Here is a 16,911-nt window from a genome sequence, read left to right as displayed (position 1 = left end):
CATTTCTTCATAAGGAACAAATGCATGCTCTTCATGTGCAGATACTGGTTAACAAAAAATGTTTTTCTATGTATTTTGCTCTCCATGGTGTAGTTGGTCATGTGCAACCTCAAATTGACATCCAGATAGTTGATCTTGTTCTCATACCCACTCATGGTGAATTTCAAAAAGACTGTGCTGCTGCTGAGGTGGGGAGTAAAAATGATTAAATTCTTCCCCAACACCTTTCGGGTGGGAGTAAAAATGATTAAATTCTTCCCCAACACCTTTCCATAAGAAGACCACGTCATCTATGTATCTCCTGTAGAAGATGACCAGGGAGAACAAGTGGTGGGATTTCAGATTTTGTTGTTTGCACCAGGCCATGGCATGATTAGCGAAGACAGGGGCTGCTCTTGCTCCCATGGGAACTCCCATCTTCTGCTTGTAAAGTTTGACGGCAAAAGTAAATAAATTGTTATCCAGTACTAGTTCCGGCAAGGTGCAAATGGTGTTAATCAAACCATTGTTTAAGTTGGTACAGTTGGTTAGGTAGTTCCTTATGAATTCAATCCCTATATACTGTTGAATACAGGTATATAGGGACACAACATCAAGAGCTACATACACATACCCCTCCACCGGCATTTGTACATTACTCAACAGTTCTAATAAATGCCAGGAGTCTCTCAAGTAAAATTCAGAAGCCTGCACAATAGGGTTTAATAAATGATCTAAAAATCACGAAATGGGTTCCATCTTATAGTTATCTGCAGTGACTACTGATCTGAAGGGGTGGGTTGTTTGTATGTAGTTTTTGAATTCTGAAGAATCTTGCTATCTTAGGGAGCTCAACGTGTAGAAAGGAATGTTTCTGAGTCTGTTTCACCTTGATTTAATAGGTCAAAAAGTGAGGGGTCTATCACTGAAAAGCTTTTGTTAATCTTCTCTTTGGTGATTTCTTCATAACAGTTCTCATCACTCAGATTACAGATGGCCATTGCATAATCTTTTTTGCTCATTACTACTGTAGAGTCCAACTTATCTGCTTTCATAGTGTGTCTTTTTAATTCCTTGACAGTCCTTTTAAGGCATCCCTTTCTTCTTTTGTTAAATTGTGTGATCAGCATCTAGTTCCCAGTCTCTCATGAACGTCTATTTAACAATGATCATGAAACACCTGCAGTGTGCTCTGCAGTGTAGGATTGTATGTACTTTTCTTTCTAACAATGTCATTTTGATCTTCAAAATGTGGAATGTCTTTGAAAGTGTATTTTATACAATTTACGTACATACATTTTAAAATCCACTAGGGTCTGGGTAATATTCACCCTTTGTGTCGGAATGAAGGACAAATCTTTGGCTAAAACATCATGATGGCAATTATTCAAATTGAAGTCACTCAAGTTCAAAATTTCAAAGTCCAAGTTCATTTTTTTCTTTTTGTTGTTTTTTTTTCATTTCCCCTCACTCTGTTTCTTCCCTCCTGTCTGCCATTTTGGTGTTCTGATGCTCCCTGATTGGTGCAATAAAAAAGGAGCTGGGGAAAGAATAGGGGGTAGTAGTGTCTGTTGTGTGTCATTGGTAAGTAAGCAAGTAAGTAAGAAATGTTCTTTCATCTTTCTGTCATCTCATGTCTGACTTTAAACAAAACAAAATGACTTAAACTATAATAGATTCTTTAGAAGTTAGCATATATTTTATACCAATGTAGGTCACCTTTATCTGTTTTAGATGAAATGTTTCTTTGTTATACTAGTTTATTGACTTATATAATATGTCGAAATATCATCTTATTTTTTTTTACTTTTTTGCACCTGCATCACTAATGTTGATATCTGTCTCCTTTTCTCAAGTTTGATTCATTCCTTCCTTCCTATTCCTGTGCAGTTTGCTTGATATTTCAATTTCCAATTGTTGGGTTGTCCCTTTCCAAAAGAATCGCTGATTCTAATGGCTTTGACTGATCATACTTGGAAGGGGCTGAGATAGATCCAAGGGCAGGAGACTGCACTGTAGTTCCAAACTGTACTCATTAACAGGAATGTTCCTCAATTTGAGTCTTAAATGTTTCACGTTCCACTCAATTTTCTATTGAAAGAGTCTGACGCACATTCATTGTTAAGCCTTGTTTTTAATATTGACTCATATTAATTTATCCAAATAACTTTGAATTATTTTTGTATGAAGAAACAGTTAACCATGTGGTTAGTTTTCTACTTGAAGATGCTAGCAAGCATTCCACAGTTTCCTCTTTGTTTTAAATTATGAGACGTAGTGTTCCACATTTTGCTCTTTTGTTCAACATTGTAGTGTTCCATATTTTGGAGAAAGAATTTTGAGAGCTCACTGTAATGCAGCGGTGGCTGCAGTACATTTACACCACTATTCCTATATGTTAAGCATGAAAATATGCCATAAATACTACTGCATGCTGTCACATGTTCTACTCCTCCACAGACATTAGTAGGCATACACGTGATACCAAACTGGTGGCCACTAGAGGACTCACATAATCCCTCAAACTTTCCCCAGATCAAAAAACTACCCTTCTGACTTTTACCCCTTATTTCTTTGTGCTCTCCTCCTGGTGGGATCAAATACCAGGTGGCAGCAGCAAAAAACTATCCCCAGGATTCAATAAACTCTGTGTAGGTTTTGTGTAGAGCCTACACAGAGTGTATTCATGTACATGGCCATGATATGATCTCTGCAATGCACAATGCATATTAATGATGAGTGGCATGCCTAAGTGAGGTTTGCGGTGCATTCCAGTAGTATTGGCCAAGAAACCTCATAGAACAACATGGATAATGAATCCGTGTACAGGAGAGCACCAACAGTCCACCCCCATACCTCTCAAACTCTTAGAGCAAGAAATCTGTACAAAGCCATTAAATAAAGTGGGGCAAAGGCCAAAACATAAGCATATATGGATGTATTGCCCTTATAAACTTACAAAGTTAACAAAATAAAGGTTATGCATTAGCATACATTTTTGGAAGAATATGAACTCAGAAAGAAAAACATCTGTCATTATCTAGTGATGTCCATCCCGAATGACTTAAAAAAAATACAAATTTTATAAGGAACACAGCAAAAATAGCCAAAACTCTGTAAATTTTGTGAAAATCTATAGAGTTGAGAGGTATGCCTGCCCCACACAGAAATGAACAGTAATCACTGTAAGACATGCAGACTAGTCCTCAATATGTTAGTGCAAGACATGTGGCCAAAGCCATGAGTAATGTTGTGGAAAAATGCCAGAACTAGTTGTATTTGTATACTTTGGCTTTTCTCATTTTTTAATTTTTGCCATTTTTGTGCAATGCGCAACTTCATTTGGCTATACTTTTCTTGTTTGCTCAGTGGGACCACCCATGTATCAGACATGATCAAGACATCCAAAAATAGAAAGTAGATGCTTGCAATTTTTATTGCTGAGCAATTCTGGTAAGCAGGGCTGCACTACACTCATACCATCAAGTTAACAATGAACACTAAAATACTTCACCTCATGTAACGAATCCTGTGGTGATGTGTGTTGACTGTTGGATGGGAGTGCAGATAGCCCTTGGTTTTAGTCCAGGGCATGCAAACTTTACTTATACTGTTGTGACATTGCAGCTTATACAAATGAAAGGGTTGTTGTTGTTTGTCTTTTGGCTTTTCCTGGTTATGGGTCGCCACAGCGGAACTCTGGTCCGCTAATGATTGATAGTAGATTTTCACGAACGCCGAGGTGCCAGCTCGACGTCCAACCTTCAACGAATGCATGCCTTTTGAACACCCACCCAACCACGGGGAGGACATGCAGACTCCACACAGAAGGCACTCCCCGCAATCCAGCCGAGAATCGAATGGGAGAACCTCTTGCTATGAGGCAACAATGCTACTGCTGCACCACAGGGTACTCTAATGAAATAACTGTGGAATTGCATTAGTTGAAAGTTATTTTCTGATACATTTGAAAAAGCTGTGCACTGCTTAGCATCATGCATACCAATGCACTTGTTTTAGCATGTTTGCATGATGGTAAGTGGTGAGCAGCTTTTTCAAAAGGATAAAAATGCAGAAAGTGTGCACTTCCAGTAAGTGCAATATACAGGAACACATGATATTTAAAGGTGAATTGGTGTGACTGAAACACTAAACATTCAACTTGAACTTCTGCAGATATGTCAGGCATTGCAGAGGGTGTGTGATTCAAAGTACAGTGCTGGGGTGTTCAGGAGTCCAAGGTCTTTATTGGGCTTCTGGTTAAGTATCATGGACCCTGCCTAATGCAGCAAACTATACCGGCTCACAATACAAATATGAAGCCTGGTCTAGTTTGGCAAGGGCTCTGTCCACTGTGACTGGTATCCCACACACTGAGGAATAAAGTTGTAACCATTGTGATGACCTTGATGGAGGAAATGGGATACCCTTGATCATTGGACCAGGGAGTGTCAGGCAAGAAGTATCCAGAGATATGTGAGTATCAATTTAATTTGGTACTCATAAATATTCAAGCTGAATATGGTAAAAAGTGATATTCATAATGCTTTTTCTTTTTCCATCTTTCCACAGGTGGAGAAGAAAGGGCCTTGAATGTGAGGTTCCATGCCAGGTGGTTGTCCAGGATGCAAGAAGCATGTGGTATGTAAGCATAATTATATAAAGTACTGTTATTGCAACATTAACAGTTAAAGACAGTTAAAGACAGATCAGTTATTATACAGCAACCAGAAATAACCAAACCAAAATAAGTTAGCGAAAAAAAAACGGTTCAAAAATAAAAAAAAAAAAAAAAAAAAAAATAAAAAAAATAAAAAAAAAAGAAAAATCTGTATTTATTCTTGTATACAAATGGTAAGCACTTTCAACAGCTCATTACTACCGTTCTAATTCAGATTAGCATATATTTACATCAATATATTTACATTTTTAATCAACATCAATTAATTTATGCTATGATAAACTTTATTATAAATGCTATGCTTTTACTAATACATGATCACTATTCATAGATTATTAAATTATTAATATCAACATCCCACCAACAACTATATCATCCAACAGGAGCAACCGCCCTTGCGCCGTAATTTGCCGCAAAAAAACAAAAAAACAAATACAAAACCACAAAATTGGCAATACATAAAAACATATAGAGAACAATAAAGACAAACAAACCATAACACAAGCGATCACTAGATGTAACTTCTGCTATCATATACATTGATCATTATTATTGTGTTGTCATTCTCATTGTATTCTGTGTTATATAGCAGATATAGCAGCAGCATTTTAAGCATTTTAAAACAGCATCAAAAAAAAACAAAAAAATATATGAAATGCCATGAAAATATAAATAATTGAAAATACATAAAATACATAACTAGAAGGCGTTAAAAGTATTTACTCTATATTAATTATATATTTATTTTTATATATCTACTATCATCATATTCTTTATATATAATCATATATCTATAGCTCAATCATCATATTATATATATAGTTAATAATATTTAATAGCATCCATAATAACATCAGCCTCCTATTTATTAGAATCATGGTGTTACTGCCAACACTTCATCTGAAATATTACATAAATATATTCATGCTACATTCTTAAATAAACAAAATATATATTATATAAAATTTAGCACACACCAGCACACCTCCTATATGAAAATATATATATGCTACATCTTACAACTGATGAAGCCTAATCAATAGTATAGTAACATGTGTTATAATGGTCATAATAAGAATTATTAATATTTGGCTTATGAGAAAAAGCCTTTAAAACAGAAGAAGAAAGACATCGGAGATGGAGAAAATAAATGTACTTAAACAATAATGGCTATGTTAATTTTACATGGGTATTCCCATTTACACATAGGTAAAGCATCAAAATCAACATACGTCTAATAAGATTCCCCAGACAGGACATCTCCATCAAATATTACCCAGCTTATAGTAACTACAATGCCTACTGATAAATATAAAATGAAATAATACATCAGCAATATAATAAGAAATTTAACTATAAAATTATGTAATCTAAAAGATTATAGCACTAAATTTTAAATATCAGTCTGATTAATTACACCACTTCGAACTAATTAATATTCGAATATATTTTTTTCAATGTTGCAATGTCTATGATATAGTTGTTGGTGGGAACATTGGATTTAATAATCTCTGATAGTGACAACGTATTCAATGTATTTGTGCAGTAGCTGTTAGTTTATCATAGCATAGTAAGTACATGTCTTTTTAAAAATTTAATTGATTGATTAAAGCTAGCATGTGATGTATATATAACAGCTTAATGAGCTGCTTCAAATTTTAACGGTCTGATGAAGCTATCGTGAAAGCGCTTACCATTTGTATACGGAATAAATACAGATTTTATTTTATTTTTGCTATTTTGACGAGTTTTTTATCTGCTGAACAGTTTATGGTTGAACTATTAAAACGCCTTGGTTATCTCTCAGCTATTTTATTTGGAACTGTTGCTGTATTTTTATTGTGAGCTGAGAGGTATTAACATCGTTAGGAACACTTATTTTATTGCAGATTAGTTATTATATCATACAGTTGTATGAACTTGGGAATGCATATCTGAACTGTAAAAGCAAGTATGCATGCATTATTCTGCAGCATAGCTTAAAACTGTACTTATTTTTTATGCTGAATACCCAGATTTATGAATCACTGTTTTGATCTGTTTATTGTAAGATTTCTGCTTGTCTGCCAAGTAATTGATATCAAAGTCAATAAATAATGAGTGTCAAAATGTATGTTAACCCAAATCCTATGCAACTATTCATGTGTGTAAGAGCAATATTTGAAATATGTTCCTAGTTATGGGTCATTGCACACCCATCATTTTATGATATGTCAAGATATCCTGTTGTAAAAGGTAGAGCAATATAGCCTGTAACACAAAACAATAGTTGCACATTCTCAGATAACAGTGAACAGTGTAAAAGGAAAGATTGCTTGCATTATGTTGTATTCCAAAGGAAAAGTGCAGTATTACAGTAGTCAGTGCTTGTGGGTTCAAATACCACACTCCCCAAATATAAAGCTCAGCTAATTACAATACTGTTTTAGCTTGTCATCAATAAAAAACACAGTACTGTTACATAATCATCATTATAGCATTTAAAGTGCAGACCTCTAGACCTGTGGCTTGAATGGCCTGCTGTCAAGTGTAATCATACATGGAACATGCATATCTGCAATATATGCACCAATGAATGATTGCTGGATGCGATATGATCTGTATTATAGTGTGTATATATTAGGAACATGGTATTATTCCAAGTAATAAAGAAACTTCTTAGCAGTTGGTATTGTTAAAAGTATAATGTAACAGAATAGCTAAATTAATTTTAGAAAGGTTCGTATACTATCTGTGAAGTTACTAATGTTTTCCCTTTTCCCCCACCACAAATATTTAAACAGATATTTTGTTTAATATAGTTCATAAATAGCACTACCTAGCCAATCTTCAGTGTTGTAGTTCTATGTAGTTTCAAATACTACTGTAGAATTCCATACAAGTGTCCTTAATAATTGACTTTGTACAACAAGTATTGAATGTTTTCTTTTTAATGACTGGGTTTCTGCTAAGACTGGTTTGTCTAGTAATCCCAGTAATCAAAACTGTAGCTGAAGAACAGTAATAGAGCCTCTTTTATTTTATTTTTGCTTATTACTCCCCATTTTATTCATGGTTACATACCACTATAATCTGTTAGAATTATATAAGCAGCTAAATGCTAGGTCATAATGCTCTTTTCCAGTTAATATTGCAAAACCAAAATTTGCCATCAAAGCATTTTTATTTAGTGTTTAATATTACAGTCATCAAATAACATTACATCAAAAGGTGTTAGTTACATGATCTGTCATAACTATCTGTAGTCTTTTTTATGGCAGCAGTAGAATCATTTAAGATCACAACATTAAACTTACCTGAATTTGTAGATAAATGTTTGAGTTTTTCTGGTAAATCATTAAAACCTGCTGTCAGTCAATAATTAGTCATTTGAACTCCATATTTCTTAACTGTTCAGAAAATGCTCCAGACAATAAATGTGTTGAGTGAATTGCACAGTAATATTTAATAATAATCATCCCTGGTACTGGATTATTTTCGCCCATTATTTTTGGTTGTTTCTTTTTTCTGAGCAAAGAAATTAGGAGTTATGCTATATTATTAATAGTGCCTTCCTTTGGAACGTTTTATTCAACTCCATTAGAGCTTGCATGTGGCAGTGTCTCATGAGAAAGTAGTGAACATCACTGGAAATCATATACAATAAAATATGGTGTTAGGGCAATTGCACTGACTGATAAATACAGGAGATCAAATTCGAAAGTGAAAAGAAGAGAAGCTTAGTTCTTACTGGAAGCACTAAATACTGATAGTCGGTCTGTGTTTAGTTTTATCTGTTGCCTGGGAATGTGGTTAGATAGATAATAATATGGCATATTAGCCTTTGACACATCCTTTTATGGGGGGCTGTGTCATAAGCTACCAAACGGTTTAATTCCTAGCACACCTATGTACATGATAGACCAGAAGCTTTTAATTGGATTCATTAGATAACAATCACACATCACTGTAGATTGTATGGTTCAGCTGGAAACATCTGAATGTATTTCTTAGCAATTTTCAATGGAAAAATATATTACAAGTATTATAGGGTAATACCCTCAGTACAGCTGCTACATTTGGCATTATTTACCATCTACCACCCCCCCACTCTCAAACACATGCACACAGTATACTTTAATATGTCCAGGGATAGATATTGTGAAATTACATTCTCCTGTTTCCAGGATGAGTTTGAGAACTTTTATTTAGTTCAGCGAGTGATTCATACTAACTAGAGATGGTATGCAATTCAGATGTCTATGAAACAGTAGGCTTTTGCTTGCCAGCCATACCCTGTTCTTCTTGTTGATGAGCCTGTCATATTTATCATGCTTGAAGTTAAGTAGTGGTGGGAGAAAGTTGATCACTGGGTTGAAATTAATTCTATATGTTATAGTTTACTTAACTGTAGCATGTTATACTGTTGAGCTGGAATATTGGAAGCAATGACTCCCCTAAACGATTTTTAGGGGGATCTTGTCAATGATATTAGTGTGACATTCACGGAACATCTCTTTATACCATTGTTTGTATTGCTGTTTATTGGCTGAACAGTGGTGGCCATTAAAGTAAAGATTCTTCTGCTTCTAAAATGTTAATGTCATAATAGTTTTATTATGAAGGGCTCTGTTGTTTTTTCTTCTTTCTTCATCAGTTTTAATCTTTTAATATTTTTGTGGTTTACTAAGTTTTTAACCAAAAAAGGCAATTGTGGAGCTTGGTATCATTAGCCAGTACTGTGGGAGGCTGGCAGTGTTCCACATCTCCACATATGATGAATATTTTTGATCACCCATCCTCTTATCTAGACTGGTTTTAAAGCTCATTGTTGCTAGGCATGCAGACAAGGAGGCCATTGAGCTGCCTGGTCCAGTTTGTCAGTTGTCCTGTCTAGTTAAGTGACTTGCTCAGAGTCATGCAATAGGCAAGTGAAGACTGAGGGAATTAAAGCCTGGCATGCAAGAAGCAGCTTGTTAACAGTGAGCAAGAAAGTAGGTATCAAGCAATAGATTCAACATCTTCCTGCTGATGGGCATTTCTAACAGGAGGAGAGGACCTTATAAAGCCTTAAAGCACAAGCTGCTTTTGAGTGTTTTGTGGGGAACCATTGCCTCACACCGTTTTTTTACCTTTTGTTACTGAAATGTGGAAGTCCATACAGACATATCTTTCAACTACAATGATTTAAGCATAGTTATGATGACTATTATATTTAGCCTTGCTCCTCCTAGATGTACTGATTTTCTTCATAAAGTTATACATATTTAAGGTTACATCCATTTAATAAATAGTTGAATTATGCTTATACAAAGATGCTTTATCATTGACTTTATGGAGTTTATAATAGATGACATCCAGTGTCCAGAGTCCAGTTACCCAACTTAGGTTACCTGGATAGCTTTGTTGAGTGAAAACTGGGCATAAAACCAATCAACCTGACAAACATGAACTAAAAATCACTACACTCAGTGTATGTTCACTGACAAGATGGAGCTTGCAAGTGGATAACATGATGGTATGGAGGAGGCTGGACATGCAATATATCCTAGAGACAAGATGGATGGACAGTTCAGCAAAGTAACTTGGCTTGTGATCCAGAATCTACTACTCAGGAGGAGGGCAGGCTAGAAATGGTGTAGAAATTGTGGTGAGAGAGAGGCTTCAGAAGACAGTGAGAGATGTCATCAGAATTAGTGACAGACTCATGGCAACCAGACTCCAGCTTAATGATAGGGTCATATTCATGATCTCAGCATATGCCCCACAGCAGGGTTGTGATAGTGAGGAAAAGAGAGCATTCGGACAGCAGTTCCAGGACCTACTAGATAAACCAGGACAACACAAATTGGTGTTAATAATGGGTGATCTGAATGCAGATATCAAACAGACAGAACAGGATATGAGTACTGCCTGGGTCCACATGGGTGGGGCGACAGGAATAAAGAAGGAGAGGCCATTATACTCTTCTGTCTGACAAATGGCTTAATAGTAGCCAACACTTGGTTGAGAAAGAGAGACAAGTCACAAGATGATAAATAAGAGTGGCCAACATGCAATTCAGGTCGACTTCCTCCTAGTAATGAAAGAGCACTGGGGTAGAATCAGTGATTGCAAAGCCATCTCCATCGAAACAGTCTACCCACAGTATGAAATACTGTTTGCCAAAATCAGCTGCAAATAATGGTCAGAGGAGGCTCTAAGGTCAACACAGACCAGGTTGAAGACCTGGAAGTTGACTGGAGAGAAAGCACAATGGTTAAAGGAATTCCTCTGGGCTCAAGCATCCCAAGAAGAGGAGGAAATAGGAGAGTTGAAGAAAAATGGCAGCACCTTAAAACAGCATGTGTGGGGACTAAAGAACAGATATGTGGCTGAGTCAGGTATGGAAGTACATAAGGAAAGCTGGTGGTGGATTGCAGAATTCCAGGAAGTCATCAGATGAAAGAAGGAGTGCAGGAAAAGGTGGGAAATCAAAAACGGCAGACCAGGTTAGGAAGAAATACTCATTGGCTAACAAATTACCACATAGGTGGCAGCCCCCTTAATACAGAAGAGGTAATAAGAGATCTGGGGACCCAGGTAGATAGTAATCTCTCCTTTGATAATCATATTGCCAAAGTAGTTAGGAAATCCTTCTATGTAGCTCATCTAATTACTAAAGGGTTCACATCTAGAAATAAAGAGGTTATAGTGCCCCTCTACTCATCACTCATCAGACTCATCATAGAGTACAATGCCCCATTTGGGATGCACCTTACAAGACACTTCCAACAGTTGTAAAGACCACAAAAGTACCTCACCAAGAGGATTACTGGCCTCAAACATATGTCCTATGCAGCCCGACTGGAAAAACTCCAGCTGTACTCAGTGGCATATTGCTTACTCAGAGGGGATCTCTGCCTGACTTACAAAACCATGTCCAACTCAGAATTGATGGACATGCTCCACCTAAAGAAATCCAAGTCACTACGAGCCACTCACTCTAGTGAGCTAAACCTCACCACAGCAATAAATAGAACATGCTGGAGGGATATATTCCTGTCAAAGAGACTCCTCATGCTTTGGAACAAAATTCCTAACTACATTAGGCAGAGCTCTTCACTAACACTCTTCAAGAGAAACCTTGAAGAGTGGATGGGTAACAGAAAATACACCCCTGGGATCACTTAATTGGCTCTTCTTGACATAGGCTCAGTAAATTAATCAATGGGGCAGCGAAAGCTGACACACTACGGCTAGGTTTATAAATGCCCTTGGGTAGATAGCCTAGTACCTACCTATGAACATATGAACCTAAGAGGCTAATAAAGGAGTTGCAATAGCAAAGAAAAAGGCATCAAAGGCACTCTACCAGCTTCTGAAAAGTGACTCAGTAGGTGGCACAAAGAAACTCTTATCAAGTTGCAAGCAAGACAGAAAGATTAAGAAGATAGCCAGTGTGAAGATTGGGGGAAGATGGACGAAGGGTTCCAGCCTAGTCAAATAGAATTTAATACATAATTCTATCGTTTGTATATATAAATGTAAAATACAGGCTTGTGTTCTTAAATGAAAGAAAGTGTAAAATGTGAACTTCAAGATTGTTGCAACATTGCCATCTGCTGTAAGGAAAACTAAGCCAAGCATTTGAAATGTTCTTTGAAGTTAAAATTATCTAAATAGTGGTGCCGAAGTGGCTGGCTGAACACATTCTTTCTATTGTCTTAACGTAAGGAATAATTGCTAGAGTGTACGTGTGAAATGTCTTGTATTGTTGTAGTTTCCTGAGCAGGTGTTAAGATTGCTAAATAATGCAGCCTTTTTGCCTGGGAACTCCAGACTAAGTGTCAAAATGATGTAATGTGTATACTGGGAAAACCTGAGTGTCAAAATGATGTAATTTGGGAGGGCCTAGCAAAGATGTTTGTTAGTGAGTTTAAAAACTATTGTTCAGAGAGAGACTGTGAGCATTTTGATCTTGATATCCCACTAATCAGCACTCTGCCTGTTATATTATGTAAGTAGTGTCTTAGAAATATGTTTTCTTGTAGTAATAGCTAGGAACGTAGAAGAAAGTTAGACAAGTGTTTTTCTGTTATATCAGAAAGTTCCTACTGTATTATTTTAAGTTTCTGTGTGATCTCTGAACTCTTAGATATCACTGTGGTGTAGTAATATTGTCTTGTCTTTTTAATTATTTATTATAAAATATTTTAAAAACCTTTACCTGTGGCTGGTTTGTGTAGAGATAAGTAAACTCTAGAGTACATTGCATATTTATAGAGTTTATTGTAATAAGCCACTGTAATAAGCCTTAGACTGAATAGTCACATTACCAATTGGATAATAATATTGCACAGTAATAATTGGACACCCTTTTAAGGGCCTTTGGGTAGCTGATAAGTATTAGCTGGTGGTGGCAGAAATTACTACCATATAGTCTGGGTAAAGGGTTCACAGCTGGTGAATCTGTGTCAGCCTTTCCCAGGAGTGTCTGTGAAGTTGTATAAATATTTATCTCAAAGTGTGTGTGGTGTGTCAGCTACCTGGGCAGGGACACGAAGCACTGGTGGGGCAGACAGGGTACTGGAGGTAAGCTTGCCAGCTAGGCCGAGATCTGGACCCTATAACTGTGCCAGTGGGGAGTCTTACTGGAGACCTGGAGAGCAAGGGAGCAACCAGCCCCAGACTGACTGTGATATCTGTGTGCACTTAAGGGAAATTGTACTTTACTTTGTGTATTTGTTATCCTTTCCTCTTATATGAGATGCCCTCCCTTGTGTTAGTGGAGAGGATTGAGGCTCCTTGATAGCTGGGCCAAGGCACGGTCGTCACATTTCTGGTGGCAGAGGTTGGGATAAGATATCCTCACATTTGTGGTTCACAGTGGTTGGGATAAGATATCCTCACTTGTGGTTTGCAGTGGTGTGAGTAGAGTGAATCCTGTAGTTTATGCACAGTGATCTCTGAAGGAATTTTTGTACTCTAAATCAGCCACACAGTGCATACTCAGAGTTGAGATCACAATTGTTTTATTTCTTTTGTTAGCTTAGTTAGTCAGGGTGAGCAGACAGTATGTCAGCACAGGAGTATGGAAAGCTGACAAGGAGCCAGCTGGTGGAGATGTGCCAGGCTAGGGGACTGGTGCATGGAAACCTGACTAAGGCAGACCTGATTGCAGCCTTGGTTACAGATGCATCAGAAAACAGCATCCAGGAGGACAATCAGACTGGCAGTGGAGATACAATATCCTCGGAGAATAGACAGCTCATCCTTTCTGCGAAGGACCATCAGACTGGCAGTGGAGATACAATATCCTCGGGGAATGGACAGCTCAACCTTTCTGCAGTGGACTTAAAAATCCAGCTGTAGCAAAAAAGACTTGAGTTGAAGGCCAGGCATTTGGAGATAGAAGCCGAAGAAAAGAAGCATCAGAGTAAGCATGAGAGGGAAATGTTGACTCTTTGCCAGAGTCATGGAGGTAAGGGGGAAGGGAGTGACTGGACCCCAGAAGCACAACAGGTCAGTAAATGTCTTCCACAATTTAAAGAGGGGGCTCATTTTGATAGTTTCTTTCACATGTTTGAAAGGATATGCAAACAGCATACTGTTGACCAAAGGCTCTGGGTACAGTTCCTGACCCCCTTACTCCATGGGAAAGCTGTAACTTGTATATCACAAATGCCTGACTGTCTGTTTTGATTATACTACTGTAAAAAAATGTCTGTTAGAATGTTTTAAGCTAACATCTGAAATGTATAGGAAAATGTTTCATGAGCATAGACGCAAAGCAGATGAAAATGTATGTGAATATGTTTTTGAACTGAGCACTTATTTTCATAGCTGGGTGAGTAGATGTCAGGTCACCACTTTTGAAGGGCTGGCAGACCTTTTGGTGAGGGGAACAAGCCCTTAGCACTTTGCCTGAGGACATGAAGATCTGGTTTGCTGATAGACAATGTGCTACTTCAGATGAGTTGGGGAAGAAGGGAGTCTTATACCTTACCAGCAGGGCAGCCCTGCACAGGAAGGGGACCCACAGTACTGCTCATGGGTCTAAAGGAACATATGGTGGGCAGCACAGACTGAACCCAACAGAATCTGCCAGTAGCAGGGGAAGCAACTAGTCCAGGTACACGTCCAGGAGCTAGGGTTAAATGTTTTGAATGCAACCAGTGGGGCCATGTGGCATACAGGTGTCCATGGAGGCAAGGTGGGGAATCAAAGGTGAGGGAGCCAGTAAGTGGGAAAGACAAAATGCCAATAGTGAGTTGTCTTGAGACAACAGGGGTATGGAACTACCATCATGTAGATGTCCTGAGAAGGAAGGATTTGGATGAGGCAGTACTATGTACTTATGCAGTTACACGCAGTGAGTCTAGGAGACAAGCATGTGGGTCTGGTAGCCTGGGGTCGACCCAGACAGACTGCAAACTTGCAGCCAGGACTGGTAAGGTGGTTACTTCAGGGAGTGAGCTACGCTGTAGCAGTGAGACTGAAGGTGAGCCACAGCTGCTTGTGGGTACTGATGTTCCCTTGGACAGGGTAACTTCAAAGGTAGAAATGAGTAGTAGTACCCAGGCTGACAGTAAGGCACCACTGTCAGAGGATGCCAGACTTCCTGTGGAAGGGGAGCTGGGAAGGGTTATAAGGAGAGAGTTCAGACAAGCTCAGCTCTCAGACCCTACATTGAAAGGCCTGAGGCAGGTAGCTAGGGTGGCACCTGATTCTCAAGAGAAGGGGAAATCTGTATACTGGGAAAAAGGGTTACCATACAGAGAGTGGACCCCTGAGGGAGGGATAGAAGGTGAGAGAGTACAGCAATTGGTAGTGCCAGGAGCCTACTATCTGGTGCTTCTAGCCATAGCCCATGATACTCCCTTTGCAGGTCATATGGGTATAAAACGTACAAAGAGGTGTATTATGCAAAACTTCTATTAGTCTGGAATTTCCAGAGATGTAACAGGGTACTGCAGGACCTGTGAGCAGTGCCAAAAGGTAAGCAAGGCAGGAGACAAGGTGAGAGCTCCTTTGATGCCTTTGCCTGTGATTGAGAAGCCATTTCAGAGGGTAGCTATGGATATTGTGAATCCTCTGAAAACCCCAAGTTCCACAGAATAAAAGTATATCCTAGTGGTAGTGGATTATGTTACATGATACCCTGAGGCAGTGGCTTTATCCTCCAGTGAGGTAGAGAAGGTGGCAAATGCTTTGTTAGAGATTTTCAGCAGGGTAGGTTTTCCAAATGAAATACTGGCTGACCGAGGTGCCAATTTCATGTCGACCTGCTGGTTTGTCTGTGGAAGTCCTGTGGGGTGAAGCACATGAAGACTACCCCCCTACCATCCCCAGACTAATGGTCTTATTGAGAGGTTAAACTCTACAATCAAGTCCATGCTATGGGCATTTTCAGATCAGTTTAAGAGGGAGTGGGACAAACATTTGCCACATCTGTTGTTTGCTTACAGAGAGGTTCCCCAGGAATCCACAGGTTTTTCACCCTTTGAGCTGCTGTATGGGCATAGTGTGAGGGGACCTCTAGATTTAATTTGAGATGAGTGGGAAGGTGAGTGTGAGTCTCACAAGGAGTCTGTTGTGGCATATGTCCTAAACCTCAGAACAAGGCTCAGGGAACTCATGTGCTTGGCCCAGGAGAACATGGCAGAAGCCCAACAACAAAAATAGGTGTGGTATGACAGGAATGCTTGAGCTAGAGAGTATGCTGTGGTGAAGCAGGTAATGGTTCTCATTCCTGTCAGACACAACAAGCTGCAAGCAGCTTGGGAGGGACCCTACAAAGTGGTAAGAAAGGTAAGTGATGTTAACTACATGGTGGAAGTGCTAGGCAGATGGCAGGGGCACAGATTGTACCATGTTAACATGATGAAACCTTAGCATGATAGGGAGGCCCTTGTGCTGTGCATTTGCAGTGGATTGAAGGAGTAGTCTGAGGGAGATCTGGGGGCTGATCTTCTCAGTGAGGCTCGGGCTGACACCTCGGTGGAAGGGGTAGCAATGTCCAAGCAGCCATCTCCTACTCAAGTTCGAGAAATCCAAACAGTGTTACAGGAGTTTGGTGACATGTTCACTGGGAAACCAGGGAGCACCCACTTGGTGCAGCACCAGTTGGATACAGGACCCCCAAAAGCCTATTAGGCAGGTCCCTTATAGGGTGCCTGAGACTGTCAGACAGACTCTGAGGGAGGAGGTACAGGAGATGATGGAACTAGGGGTGATTCAAGAGTCCAACTGTCCCTGGGCCTCGCCAGTGATGCTCGTGCCAAAGATGG

This window comes from Protopterus annectens, chromosome 10.part0, assembly GCF_019279795.1.
Source record: "Protopterus annectens isolate FY-2018-M chromosome 10.part0, PAN1.0, whole genome shotgun sequence".
NCBI lineage: Eukaryota > Metazoa > Chordata > Ceratodontiformes > Protopteridae > Protopterus > Protopterus annectens.
Note: the sequence above shows the minus strand (reverse complement) of the source record.